The sequence below is a fragment of the Eleutherodactylus coqui genome, chromosome 5 (genome assembly GCF_035609145.1).
Source record: "Eleutherodactylus coqui strain aEleCoq1 chromosome 5, aEleCoq1.hap1, whole genome shotgun sequence".
Taxonomy (NCBI): Eukaryota; Metazoa; Chordata; class Amphibia; order Anura; family Eleutherodactylidae; genus Eleutherodactylus; species Eleutherodactylus coqui.
The window spans coordinates 32,564,776-32,579,319 of record NC_089841.1 but is presented as its reverse complement, the minus strand read 5'-3'; the positions used below and the strand labels follow the sequence as shown (position 1 = coordinate 32,579,319).

Below are 14,544 nucleotides of genomic sequence, written 5' to 3'. Positions count from 1 at the left end.
AGTAGAGCTGTGTGTGTGATCAAGATGGATGGAGTAGAGCTGTGTGTGTGATGTGTGGGGGATCAGGATGGATGGAGTAGAGCTGTGTGTGTGATGTGCGGGGATCAGGATGGATGGAGTAGAGCTGTGTGTGTGTGATGTGTGGGGATCAGGATGGATGGAGTAGAGCTGTGTGTGTGATGTGTGGGCATCAGGATAGATGGAGTAGAGCTGTGTGTGTGATGTGTGGGATCAGGATGGATGGAGTAGAGCTGTGTGTGTGTGTGTGTGTGTGTGTGTGTGATGTGTGGGATCAGGATGGATGGAGTAGAGCTGTGTGTGTGATATGTGGGGATCAGGATGGATGGAGTAGAGCTGTGTGTGTGATATGTGGGGATCAGGATGGATGGAGTAGAGCTGTGTGTGTGATATGTGGGGATCAGGATGGATGGAGTAGAGCTGTGTGTGTGATGTGTGGGGATCAGGATGGATGGAGTAGAGCTGTGTGTGTGATGTGTGGGGATCAGGATGGAGGAGTAGAGCTGTGTGTGATGTGTGGGGATCAGGATGGATGGAGTAGAGCTGTGTGTGATGTGTGGGGATCAGGATGGATGGAACTCTATTTTATTATAAAATTAGGAAACATAACAGTAATTGTCAAAACAAAAGTATGACTCTCTCCACAGTTTGGAGCATCAAACACAAATTAACACAACATGTGTATTCCAGTCCGTACAATGTCCGCTCAGGAAGCTTGCTTCTTCTGAACAAAACAGAAAAATAAGGACCTCCTCATCCTCTCTTGACCTTTCTTGAGCTTCTCTTTTGTTCTTTGCCTCCTCTGCTTTAGTTTTTCTGTCCGTATCTTCCCTTACTGCCCATGGACTCTCTGGTGCCAGAAGATCCTCGATGCCAGACAAATCAGCAATGCCAGTATACGTTCCCCAGAGAAAGAGAAACAAACAAATAAATAAAAATAATCTAAAGCCAGTTTTTTTTTTTTTTTTCCTCTCTCATTTGAAATGAAATAACAGTACCACCTAGAACATTCCCCTCATAAACCCCCCTACGCTAGGCCGGGCCCTTAAGACATGAAAAGAAGATAACATGAAATATTTACATTATTTCTACAATTTTCTGTTCCCCTACGAAGTTATACTATAACCTTCCTACAATTTTTTTTTTTTAATTAATTACATTTTTTTTCTTTTTTTTTTTTTCCCCCAACACTAACTGTAATTTAATATTTACAGCATATTATATACATATATACACAAATTATAATTTTTTTTCTCTCAATATAATTTAATTAAATTCTTGTTACACACTTAATTCTCTTCAATATAAAGAAAATGACCTTCCCCCTCTTACCATCACCGTCTTACCATTGAGTCCTGGTTCAGTCATTTGCAAGCCCTATTTCTCCTTTTGTACTTAAAACAAAACAAAAAGCTATTAGTGTGAGAAAAACCAGCCCACCACCAGGAATCAGAAAGGGAAACAGGCTAGGGCACCGCAAAAGAAAGGCCCCTCCATAACCGAGATGCCTTTGACGCTCCCAACCTGCTGCCCTACCAAGAACGTACCTTCCCCAGGTCATCAAGAATGCCCCTACATACTATTTCCACCGGGAGGATTTTCTAACGCGTCGAAACTAGACACATTGTGTGCCACAAGAAATATCTAACCACTAGGCTGACTAAATATAACGTGCATTTATCCCGGCCACCCAGAACTCTGAAAGCTCCATATGCCCACTCCGAATAGGAGAGTCCAGCCAGCCGGGGCCAGCCGATGGAAATCCCCACCCTTCTATATACCTCTGTATTGAAGGGACATTGAAGTAGGAAATGCTCCATGGTTTCCACCGTAGAGCCACACTCCTCACGGGGGCAATTTCTTTCCTCCATGCTCCTATACTTCAGATTGTCCCTCACATACAGCTTTCAGTGGAAAGAGCGCCAGGCCAAATCCCAAAACTTCATAGGGACCCTCACTAAATTTAACAAAACCAACCCACTCTCCAGGTCCTGGCCTGGGCAGTCCTTGAGGGCCAATGGCTTTTGGAAACGGGAGGTCAGGACCCTCCTATCAAGAAACCTCCTCGAAAGAGTCTCAACCTCCACAGCCCCCAAGCCCCATCGACGGATAAGCTTCAGAGCCGGAGTAACGTAAGCCGGGAGATGTCCCTGCGGCATGCGTAGGTCTTTCACTCGCCCTCCTCTCACCCAATCCTGGAGAAAGGGCCGAAACCATGACTTAGAGGAAACTACCCACCAAGGAGCCCTTTCCTCATTGCGGAAGTTGACTAGATTAATCTTCAAGAAGGTGTTGACTAAAAACACCACTGGATTGACCATACCCAATCCCCCTAGTCTCCTTGGGCGGTATGTAACCTCTCGCTTCACTAGGTTCAGCCTGTTGTCCCATAACAGCTGGAAGAACAGGCTATAGATCCGTGTCCAAGAAGACTGGCAAGATGCACACGCTGCCTAGATAGATAAATAAGGGGAGCAGGAAAGTTTTGATGAGGCTCACCTTTTTCCTCAGGGACAAAGACCATCCCTTCCATTGGTCCACCTTTTGACTAGCATCTTTTAGTCTGCCTTCCCAATTTGTCTCGGGATAATTTCCCTGGCCGAAATGGATGCCCAGAATTTTTAATGACTCCTGGGGTCTTGGGAGGGTGTCCGAGAGACTAAAATCAGGATCTCCTTCTCCCAACCAGAGACTTCCACACTTATCCCAGTTGAGCTGGGATCCAGTTACTTCTGAATACTCCACAACCACCGACATCACCCATCCCGCCTCCTCGCGAGGAGAGACGAAAATCGTGACATCATCGGCGTAGGCCACCACCTTTAGTGCCGGCCCAGAGTCCCCCAGGCCCACCCCAACCCCCGCCAACGGCCCACAACCCAACCTCCTTAAAAAGGGGTCGATCGCAAACACGTATAGCAGGGGGCTTAAGGGACAGCCCTGACGAACCCCGGGCCCACAAAAAAGGGGTGCCCAGCCCAACCGTTCACCAGCGGGAAACTCTCAGCCCCTTTGTACAAAGTTTTTAACCAATTGACAAACCCTACCGGCAGACCATATTTCAAAACCACCGACCAGAGGTACTCATGGTTAACCTTATCAAAAGCCTTTGCCTGATCCAAGGACCGCAAGAACCCTCTCCAGTTCCCAGCCCTGCCCTGCTCCACAACCTCCCGGACACTCAGCACAGCACTAAACGTGTTTCGACCTGGAACAGAACAGTGCTGATCACCCGAAAGCAGCTCCGGTGCAAAACGCACCAAACGATTAAACAGCACCTTAGCCAAAATCTTCCGGTCCGTATTGAGCAGCGCTATGGGACGCCAATTCTCAATCCGGGACGGATCCTTACCCTTTGACAAGATGATCAGGGCTGACCTCCTCATTGACTCTGGCAGAGTACCCGAGGAAAGGCACTCATTATTATATACCTCAGTCAATAGGGGAACCAACTGTTCCTTAAAGGTTTTGTAGAATTCGGATGATAAGCCATCCGGACCTGGCGTTTTCTTGAGCTTAAGCCCATCAAAGGCCAGTCTCACTTCCTCTTCTCTGATAGCGTCTGTCAAAACGTCAAGCCCAGAGGTCACTCTCTCTTCAGGAATGGTTTCAGCCAGGAAAGCCGACAGCCTGTCTCGATCTTGATCCTTCCCTGCCAGAAGGCCCGAGTAGTAGGATCTGACTACCTCCAGGATCTCTGAACTGGACCTCTTCAGAGACCCTGTACTATCAATCAGTCCTGTAACCATCTTACTATTTACTGACATCCTACAGTTTCTGTAGGGGTCGGGCGAGCGGAATTTCCCGAAATCCCTCTCAAAAACCAAGGATGTGTACCTATCATACTGGCACCTTTTTAACAGGGATTTCACTCTGGAGACTTCCTCACGGTCGCCCCCTGCCGAGACAAGCCGCTCGAGTTTCCTCCTCAGTCCTTGATATAAACGATAACAAGACAAGGATCTGAGGTTAGAGAGCTCACGGAAATACCTCTCTGCCCTTTTCTTGAAAATCTCCCACCACTCTGACTTACTGTTACATAGGCCCATAAGCGGAATCTGGCTCTGAAGGAACTCCTCAAAGGACTGTCTTATCTCCGCCTCTTCCATTAGGGCCGAATTCAATTTCCATAAACCTCTACCCATCCGAGGGGTATCTGTAAGATTCAAAGTAAACATAATTAAACAGTGGTTGGAGAACTCCACCTCCACCACCAATAAAGGTGAAGAGACAGCTTCCTCCTTTAAATAAAACCTGTCTATCCTAGACCTACTACTACCTCGATGGAAGGTGAACACCATGTTGCCTGGGGCATGCCTGATGTGGATGTCCTCCAGGCGAGCCTCACTGACTATTCTATTCAAAGCAACGCTATCATAATCCAGTCTGTCTTTGGTACCTCCCCTATCGCAGAGCCTCGTGACGTTATTGAAGTCTCCACCAAAGACTACCAACCGGCTTGAAAAAAGATACGGCTTGATCCTTGTGAAAAGGTCCTTTCGCTCACATTGACTTTGAGGACCATAGATGTTAATCAGTCGTAGCTCTTGACCTCCCACAAGGACGTCTAGGACCAAACACCTCCCCATTTCCACCTCAATCACCCGTCGGCATGTGACATCTGCGGTATTAAAAAGAACCGCCACTCCGCTATACTGCTCGGCTGCAAGAGACCAATAGGAAGGGCCACTCGTCCACTCCCTCTTTGCCTGATATATACTGGCTAAATCTGTTAGCCTGGTCTCCTGCAAAAATATCAGCTTCAACACGGCTGAAAAAATCAAAGGCCATAAATCTTGCAGTATTTGACTTAATGCTGGCTACATTAATGGTCGCCAGCGTCAAGGACTGAGTGCCGCCATCTAAGGTGATTAAGGTTGGATGACTGTTATCTTATTCCTTCCCCTTTCTTCACCCGAAAACCCACATTCCTCTCCTCCTCTCTTTAATGACGCAGACATATCCATGCCCTTGATTGTTGCCCCTCCTTCTTCAGGGGACGCCAAACTTTTGTCTGGTGGCTTCGGTACCTCCTCCCTCCCCTGGGACTCAGTCTTCCCAAGGATGGGAGGGGGGGGGGTCACATCCTCCGGCCCCTCCCCACCCCTCTTGGGTTCCCCCGTCACCCCCACCAGCAAGGGAGATTCAGGTTCCCCCTCAAGGGATTGAAAACGGTTTGAAAGAGTTTCTGACCCGGGGCAGGAGAAGATTTCCTTTTACCTGGTTGTTTTTTCTTTTTCACATCCTTTTTCCGCCTCTTTCCCAGCCATTCTCTGCCATCTTCATTTGATGACAGAGCGGCGCCAGAGGCAGACCCCTCTTCCCTCTGCAGTCTCTCGGTCTCCAACTCGCTCTCCCCTGGAGCCTCAGTAGCAGGAGCTTTCCCAAGAGCAGGGGCGGGGACCGTACCAATGGTTTTCCCAGATGTTTCACCTGCCCTTGCCGCCTTCCTGGCTTCCAAGCGTCTCATCTGACTTGCTGTCTTACTGCCGTTCTTCACTGGACCCTCAGCCCCAGTACCCCCGTCAACACCCTCCCCCACTGGCAGACCTTCACCCTGCGTCTCCTGAGGTCTACCCGTGGGTTCAGGGGCCGCGTTGGCACTAGAACGAGGGCAGCGGCTGTAGGGCTGTCCTAGAACACCACACAGGTGACAGCGTATGTCCCTACACGATGCGGCTGTATGGCCTACCCCTCCACATGAGAAGCACACCTGCTGAGTGCAGTCTGCACTAAAATGGGTGGGGTCGCCACATCGGTGACACACTTTTGGCTGTCCCCGGTAGAAGACCGAGATCCTGTCCCTACCCAGATAGGCCGAGGAGGGGATGTGGGTCACTGAGTTCCCCGCCCGGCTCAGCTGGACCAGAAAAGTCCATGCTCCGGACCAGATACCATATTCATCCCGGTTTTTCACCGGGGCACCCTTAACTTCTCAAAAACGACTTAACCAGGTCATGATATCAAGCGAAGACAGAGACTCATTACGCGTTAATACAGTCACCGTTTTTACATCGTCCTGGTGGGACAGGGGGGAGACCCTGAAATCCCGCCAGCCAGGCCGATTCTTCACCAGCTCGTAATTAGTCTAGAAGAGTTCCAAACCCTCTGGCCTTACAAAACTGATGTCGAACTCCGGGGTACCGAAGGGATGGATCAGAGCAAAGATGTTATGTGCCCTGAAGCCCATATTCAGCAGTAGTTCAACCACCTCACTCCTCCTAGGGCATGTTTCATCACTTTCCCACCGAAGACGGACTGCATTCCTTCTGGTTCCCCTAGGCCCGCCTGTTGGGAGTGACCAATTTCCCGTATTTTCTCGGAAGGCAGAAAGACCAAACCGTTGAACCCAAAAACTTAAATCCACCTGCTCACCATCTATAAGGGCAGACCTCTCGCCCCGTCTCAGAGCGGCCGTGAGTTGCTGTCTTAAATCCCTATCCGTGCCACCAGACAAAACCCTCCTCGCATCACCCTGAACTGCACCAGCATAGCTCTTTGCCCCAGGGGCCACCGGGGGGCTACTACTGCGGGGAGGGCCTAGATGAAGGGCCCGGCATAGCCCCCCTCTCATCTCCACTCATTTCATTATTGCTCCTGCTCCCTTGCTGGGGAGGCTTAACCCCTTTTCCCCCTTCCATAATTTTTGCACTCCCACATCCTTCACCTGCATTCTCGCCTGCACCCACGCTCTTCCCCCTCCCCTCACTCCCCCTACTTTCCTCAACCTCCACACCTTTGTTATTCTGCATTTTATTCAGTTTTGTTCTTTCAACACTCCCCTCCTCCCCTTTATCAGTGTTTAGCCCTTCATTTCCCTTATCTATTATAATCTCCTTCTCTCCCTCTGCTTCTACTTGCTTTATGACTTTCATCCCCTCATGCACTTCACCATTCTTTCTTTTATTTCCCTTTTGTCCCTCCTCAGTTCCCCCTCCCCTCTTGTTTTGGGAAACTGCTGTACTGTCTTCCCTGCTGCTTTCTTTGGGCTGGCCTGCACCGAAAGGGTCCCCGACGAGCCTCTTGCAGCATGGCATTGGTCCCCCCCAGCCGGCCATCCCGACCGCTCTCACTCATTCTTCTTTTACCCTCCTTTATTTTAGCCACACTCTTACAACTCGCAGCTCTTCTCATTTTACCATCTTCCAGAGAGACTGACTTTGGCGCGGTTTCTCTAGCACTCGGGCCTGGCGCTGTCTTACTTGCCCCAACTGATTTCCCGGTAGCACCTTCCCTGGGCGCTACTGCTTTTACATCTATTTTTTTTTTCCTGGACATTTTTAACCCTCTGAGTGCTGAGAACCCCGGACTGCTTTTTACTTTCATTCATCAGCTGCCCCTTTTTAATCACTCCTGCCTTTCCACTCCCCGCTGCTTCAGCTGCCCGCCGCTCCATCTCCTGTGCCCGATCCGCTGCCTTAACTCCTAACTCCCCGCTGGACACTAGCCCCATGTCTGTATGAGCCGAGAGAGTTTGGGATTCAGATTTTACATTGCATGTTGCTGGCACTGCTGATTTTACACTGGCATCGCCTCTGCCCTTTCTTGATGTATTAAATTCTTTTGTTTTAGTATATTTTCCTTTGTCCTGGAGAGGAGAGACCACCGGCCGCTGCTGCGTTGCCACCTGTGCGTTCTTCCCCCCTCCAGGGCACTGCTCATCTACTGTTGGCAAACAATCCATATCTTCAATGGCATCATTTGTCTCCTCACCCGGCTCCTGTACCTCCACCACAGTAGCCTGGTCTGAGGAGACCTGCTTAATTACATGATCCGACTGTACTTGCTCCACCGAGCCCGCGAAACCATCATTACTATGCCCCTCCCCCTTGTAGTCTGACCCTGCAGCAAGCACCTTGCCAGACTGGACACGGGGGGCTACCAATGGTTCTATTTTCTCTCCCTTTTGACTGGCTCCCGGTGCCACTTCAGACACCGGGTGACCCCCTGCCGCAGGGATTGCATTATCAGGAAGTGGCACATATCTTAAACTTACCACTTCCACTGTAGCCTTCTTCGCCTGGCCTTTTGCGCGGATACGGGTGTCCTTTTCAGGTGTCTCGTTCCCAAAACACAGCTTGCTCAAATCCTGGGGGGGCCTCCATTTTAGGGATCTCGCTAAGTAGATACCCGCCGCTGTCACTTTCCTCTTCCATGGATGAACCTGAGAGGGGCGGGTCGGCTTGTCTTGCCGGGATGCTAGCGTCAGACTCATGACCCGTCTTCTGCTTTCCTTGGCTGCCTCCGGGGCTCTGTTCATTAACCCCCTGCGATCTAGCAGTGTTTGAATGCTGCTGCAGGCTTGTAAAAAGCTGGTTTTCCCTCTGCAGCCTTCCTCTGCACTCTCTTCACTGCTGGTATAGGACAGAATGTTCCTATTAAAGCGCTCCTGGTGTCTCCAGTTCTCCGACATGCTGCCTCCGTTTGCCTTTATAGCGTCTTTTCTTGCCGTCAGTTTCCTAATTTCCTCCATTATGTTCTTTATTTCGTCCTGATAGTCTTTCTTTTGGTCTCTTGAGCATGTCTCTAGCACGGCTTTCAGACCCTGCACTTCATGCTGCAGTTTCTTCAATTTGCCGCTTATTGCCTCAAACTCCCGCTTGTACTTATTAAAGCGGGTGGCTAATTGCTCCGCTGTCTCTCCATCCTTTCTTTCACCCCAGGAGTACAGATCTTCCACCTGGGGCTTACCTTTATTTTCTGCCGCTTGCACTCTCAGTCTCTGCGACCTCCTTAATTCTGTATTGGCTCTTGGAACGGCTGCCTCTCGCTGCCCCCCGCCGGTCCATCCCGGGAGGCAGTGGATGCCCCAGGCGACTGCATACTCGCTGGGGAAAAGCAGACCTTCTCCCCCTGGAAGAGGGAGAGGCTGCCTGCACGTCTTCACTCTCCAACAGCTGAGCACACACTGCTGCACTCTGACACGTCCACCTCAGGATGGATGCAGTAGAGCTGTGTGTGATGTGTGGGGATCAGGATGGATGGAGTAGAGCTGTGTGTGATGTGTGGGGGATCAGGATGGATGGAGTAGAGCTGTGTGTGTGATGTGTGGGGGATCAGGATGGATGGAGTAGAGCTGTGTGTGTGATGTGTGGGGATCAGGATGGATGGAGTAGAGCTGTGTGTGTGATGTGTGGGGGATCAGGATGGATGGAGTAGAGCTGTGTGTGATGTGTGGGGATCAGGATGGATGGAGTAGAGCTGTGTGTGTGATGTGTGGGGGATCAGGATGGATGGAGTAGAGCTGTGTGTGTGATGTGTGGGGGATCAGGATGGATGGAGTAGACCTGTGTGTGATGTGTGGGGGATCAGGATGGATGGAGTAGAGCTGTGTGGGGATCAGGATGGATGGAGTAGAGCTGTGTGTGTGATGTGTGGGGGATCAGGATGGAAGGAGAAGAGCTGTGTGTGTGATGTGTGGGGGATCAGGATGGATGGAGTAGAGCTGTGTGTGTGACGTCTGTGGGGTCAGGATGGATGGAGTAGACCTGTGTGTGTGTGACGTGTGGGGGATCAGGATAGCTGGAGCAGATCTGTGTGTGTGACGTGTGGGGGATCAGGATGGATGGAGTAGAGCTGTGTGTGTGATGTGTGGGGGATCAGGATGGATGGAGTAGAGCTGTGTGTGTCACGTCTGTGGGGTCAGGATGGATGTAGCAGAGCTTTGTGTGTGGGGATAAGGATGAATGTAGCAGAGCTGTGTGTGTGGGGATCAGGATGAATATAGCAGAGCTGTGTGTGTGGGGATCAGGATGGATGTAGCAGAGCTGTGTGTGTGGGGATCAGGATGAATATAGCAGAGCTGTGTGTGTGGGGATCAGGATGGATGTAGCAGAGCTGTGTGTGTGGGGATCAGGATGGATGTAGCAGAGCTGTGTGTGTGGGGATCAGGATGGATGCAGCAGAGCTGTGTGTGGGGATCAGGATGGATGTAGCAGAGTTGTGGGTGGGGATCAGGATGGATGTAGCAGAGCTGTGTGTGTGGGGATCAGGATGGATGGAGTAGAGCTGTGTGTGTGATGTGTGGGGATCAGGATGGATGGAGTAGAGTTGTGTGTGATGTAGGGGTCAGGGATGATGGAGTAGAGCTCTGTGTGTGTGATGTTTGGGGATCAGGATGGATGTAAATCTTTTTATTAGAAAAGTAAAAAAAACATAATAAAATAACAGAAAAGTTGCCAAAATAAAGCATAATATAGCAGTCCAAGTCATAAAATATGCAAAAATCAAAAGCAAATAAAATAAATTTACAATATATTATAAAACCAAGAGAAGAGAGTCCGTCCGGCCACAAAACCATTTATGCATGTCCCATTTATACCAATTTATCTACAAACAAAAACATAATTGATCGTTCTACAGACTCCATGTGCTAAAATAAAACATAGAAACACATATTAATTATCATAGTTAAAAATATGTGCCTTATACCATACCATAAACCCCATACCCACCATATACCCACACCCTGGTCCACTGCCAACAACTACCAGTACGTGAAATATAATATAAAGATTTTTGGGGATATGAATATAAACATTAGGTCTCCTCTTCTTGCTCTCTAAACCAAGCTTCTTTAACACATACCAGACACTTTCCTATAACACACAACGTAATACCACCCCTTTCCCATGACATAATAACCACCCGCCCCCCTTTTTTAACATAAAAGTAAATAATACCTGACCTCCGGGCATAAATACATATGATGAAACATAATCAATACCTCCTAGGGCTCTATGGCCCTCCAGCCCTGCTTCAAGTCATGTAAGCCTTACAATCAACTTCAACTTAAAAACAAAACCCCCTCCTAAGGAAGGCCACTCTAGGCCCACCCAGCCTCTCAAACTCCAGAGAATGCACCTTCACCAGGTCACCAAACTGCCTAGTCTCCTCCTACAGTAAGTAACCTCCCTTTTGACTAAGTTCAACTTATTTCCCCATAACAGCTAAAAAAACAGGTTGTTGACCTATGGTCAAAGAGGTTTTGGCAAAATGCGTACACTTCCCACATATAATAACTAAGGAAGCTGGTAGGTATTGATCAAGCAGACCCTTTCTCTCAGGGTCAAAGACCACCCTTTCCATTGATCCACCTTTTGGGCGGCATTCCTCAATATGCCTTCCCAGTTTTTCTTGGGATAATTCCCTTGGTCAAATTCAATAGCTAAAGTTTTAGCAGAGACCTGAGGTTCTGGGAGAGTGTCCGGAAGGTCAAATCCCAGATCTTCCCCTCCCAGCCAGAGACTCTCACACTTTACCTGATTGATTTTTGACCCGAGACCTCCTAGTAGCAGTCAACTTCCAACATCACCCACCCTACCTCATCATCAGTGTATGCCACTGTCCTTAAGTCTAAACTTCGGAGCCCCAGGTCCATGCCCACCCCTGCCAATGGTCCCCCATTTGCCCTTTTGATGTAGGAATCGACAACGAATGTGAAGAGAAAGAGAATCAGAGGGCATCCCTGGCGGACGCCAAACCCGACCCGAAAAGGACAGCCAACCCAACCATTCAAAAGTGGGAAAGTTTCAGCCCCTGAATACAAATTTTTTTTAACCAATTTACAAACCCTACCGGCAGACAGCAACTCAAAAGGACAAACCAAAGATACTGATGATTTACTTGATCAAAAGCTTTTGCTTGATCTAGGGAAAGTAAATACCCCTTCCAGAGACCTGTCCTGCCCTGCTAGACAGCCTCCTGAACACTCAGCATGGTGCTAAACGTGCTTTGACCAGAAACATAACAGTGCTGAGTCCCAGAAAAGAGCCGGGGTGCAAATCTCACTAACTTACTGAATAGCACTTTTGCCAGAATCTGTCTGCATTGAGGTGGGCTATGGGACGCCAATTCTCAATCCGTAATGGATCGTTACCTTTTGACAAAATAATTAGGGTGGACTTCCTTATTGACTCAGGCAGAATGCCTGAGAATAGACATTCGTTAAAAACCTCAGTCAAGAGGGGAACCAAAGTTTTATTGAGGGCTTTATAAGACTCAGATGTTAAACCATCAGGGCCTGGCAACGTTTTGGACCTAAGCCCATCGATCGCCAGTCCATTTCTCTCTTCTGTAATTGCTTCTGTCAAAACACAGAAAGAGGGGTTTACTCCTGGTTCAAGAATGGTCTCCAGTAGGAAAGCTAAGACTCTGTCCCAATTAAGTTCCTTCCCACCCAAGAGACGTGAGTAGAAGGATATGACGATCCCCAGAATCCCTGATCTGGACATTTTGATAGGGACCCTGTACTAAGAGACCATGACCAATTTACAACTAACTGACACCTTACAATTCTTGTAGGGGTTGGGTGAGCGATACTTCCCAAAATCCCCCTCAAGAACCAAAGATGCGTGTCTATCATACTGACATCTCCTGAGCAAGAATTTCACCCTGGAGATCTCCTCATGGCTACCCCCAGTCAAGAACAAATGCTTGAGTTTCCTCCTCAGCCGCTGATACATATGTTTTCTGTTCAGGCTTCTAAGGTTGGAAAGCTGTCGAAAGAACCTGCTCACCCAATGTTTGAACAGCTCCCACCACTCTAACTTACTGCTGCATTAGGCCCAGTAGTGGTTTCTGGCTCTGAAGGAAATCCTCAAATGACTGTCTTATTTCAGTTTCTTCCAGAAATGACAGATTTAGCTTACATAAACATTTACTCATATGAGGGGTCTCTGTAACATTCAGAGAAAAAAGAATCATACAGTTATTGGAGAACTCTACCCCCACCACTGATAATAGTGAGGAGACAGCTTCCTCCTGTAAATAAAATCTATCTATTCTAGACCTGCAATAACTACCTTTGAAGTAAGTGAACCCTGTGCGCCCTGAGGTGTGCCGAACGTGGAGTCCCACAAGGTGTGCCTCACTAACTATGCTATTTAACGCAAAGCTATCATAGGCCAGTTGGTCATTGGAACCTCCTCATTCACAGAACCTCCTGACATTATTAAAGTATCCTCCAAAGACAACTTGCCGGCTTGTAAAAAGATAAGGCTTAATTCCCATTATGAGGTCTTTGCACCCATTGTTTGGCTGGGGCACAACTCTTGACCTCCCATAAGAATATCCAAGATCAGGCACTTTTCTATTTCCAGCTTGATAACCCATCTGGATTCTACATATTTGGTCTTAACCCCTTAGTGACGAAGACTGTTTGCGCCTTAGTGATGAAGCCAAATTGTAAAAATCTGGCATGTGTCACTTAACATATCATAACTCCGTAAAGGCTTTACATAGCCGAGTGATTCTGACATTGTTTTTTCGCCACATGTTGTACTTCATATAGGTGGAAAAAATAGACTGATCGTATTTATGAATATTTATTAAAGGTGCCAATATTGGGAAAATTTTGAAAAAATTGTCATTTTTTTCACATTTTCAACTGTAATTACGCAAATATACTGTACAAATTTTTGCTAAGGTATATATTTCCATCAGTTTACTTTCGTGTTATTTTTTAACCATTTAGGAGATGTACAAATTTAACATTACTTTTCAGCATTTTGAGGAACACTTAGTTTTCCTGCACCAAGCCAAGATTCCAAAGGCTCATAGGTGTCAGAATGATAGACACCCCCACAAGTGACCCCATTTTAAAAACTACACCCCTTAAAGGGGTTGTCCCGCGAAAGAAAGTGGGGTTCAGCACTTCTGTATGGCCATATAATTGCACTTTGTAATGTACATCGTGCATTAATTATGAGCCATACAGAAGTTATTCACTTACCTGTTCCGTTGCTGGCGTCCTCGTCTCCATGGTGCTGTCTAATTTCAGCGTCTAATCGCCCGATTAGACGCGCTTGCGCAGTCCGGTCTTCTCCCTGGTGAATGGGGCCACTCGTGCCAGAGAGCTGGTCCTCGTAGCTCCGCCCCGTCACGTCTGCCGATTCCAGCCATTCAGGAGGCTGGAATCGGCAATGGACCGCACAGAGCCCACAGTGCACCATGGGAGAAGACCCGCGGTGCATCGTGGGTGAAGATCCCGGCGGCCATCCTAGTAAGGTAAGGAAGAAGTCACCGCAGCGCGGGGATTCGGGTAAGTACTAAACGTTTTGTTTTTTTTAACACATGCATTGGGTTTGTCTCGCACCGAACTATTGAATAAAAAAAAAAAACGTTTCGGTGTGGGACAACCCCTTTAATGTATTCACTGAGGGGTGTCATGAGTATTTTGACTGCACAGTTTTTTTTCAGGAGTTAATGCAATTTAGAAGAGAAAAAAAAATTCACATTTTTGCAAATATGTCATTTTAAAGACATTTTTTTTCTATAGTTCACATGAGAATAAGGAGTGACACCCCAAAATGGATCCCCCTGTTTGTCCAGGCATGAAAACTAGGCCGATATACAGATGTGTGAATTAGCCCTCACTCAGCTGTTGATAGAAAAATAAAAATATTCTAATCTATTAATGCAAAGTATATATTTTTTTTATGAAAAATGCTTCTATTCTACAAAAACTAGGACATGTATAAAACGCGTAGATTTGGTCCTGCTGTAACTGCACTGACCTGCAGAATG

The 14,544-nt window shown here is 47.9% G+C and overlaps 1 protein-coding gene and 1 long non-coding RNA gene across 2 annotated transcripts in view; both read right to left on the bottom strand.

Annotated features, from left to right (window-relative positions):
- LOC136628732 (zinc finger protein 850-like) overlaps window positions 1-14,544 on the bottom strand; it is a 138,064-nt gene that overhangs the window by 27,121 nt on the left and 96,399 nt on the right. The gene's annotated exons all lie outside the window — the stretch shown is intronic.
- LOC136629245 (uncharacterized) lies at window positions 588-8,061 on the bottom strand. Its single transcript, XR_010792937.1, has 2 exons — window positions 8,015-8,061; window positions 588-884 (listed from the first exon to the last, which is right to left on the bottom strand). It is a non-coding gene; the product is annotated as an uncharacterized lncRNA (long non-coding RNA).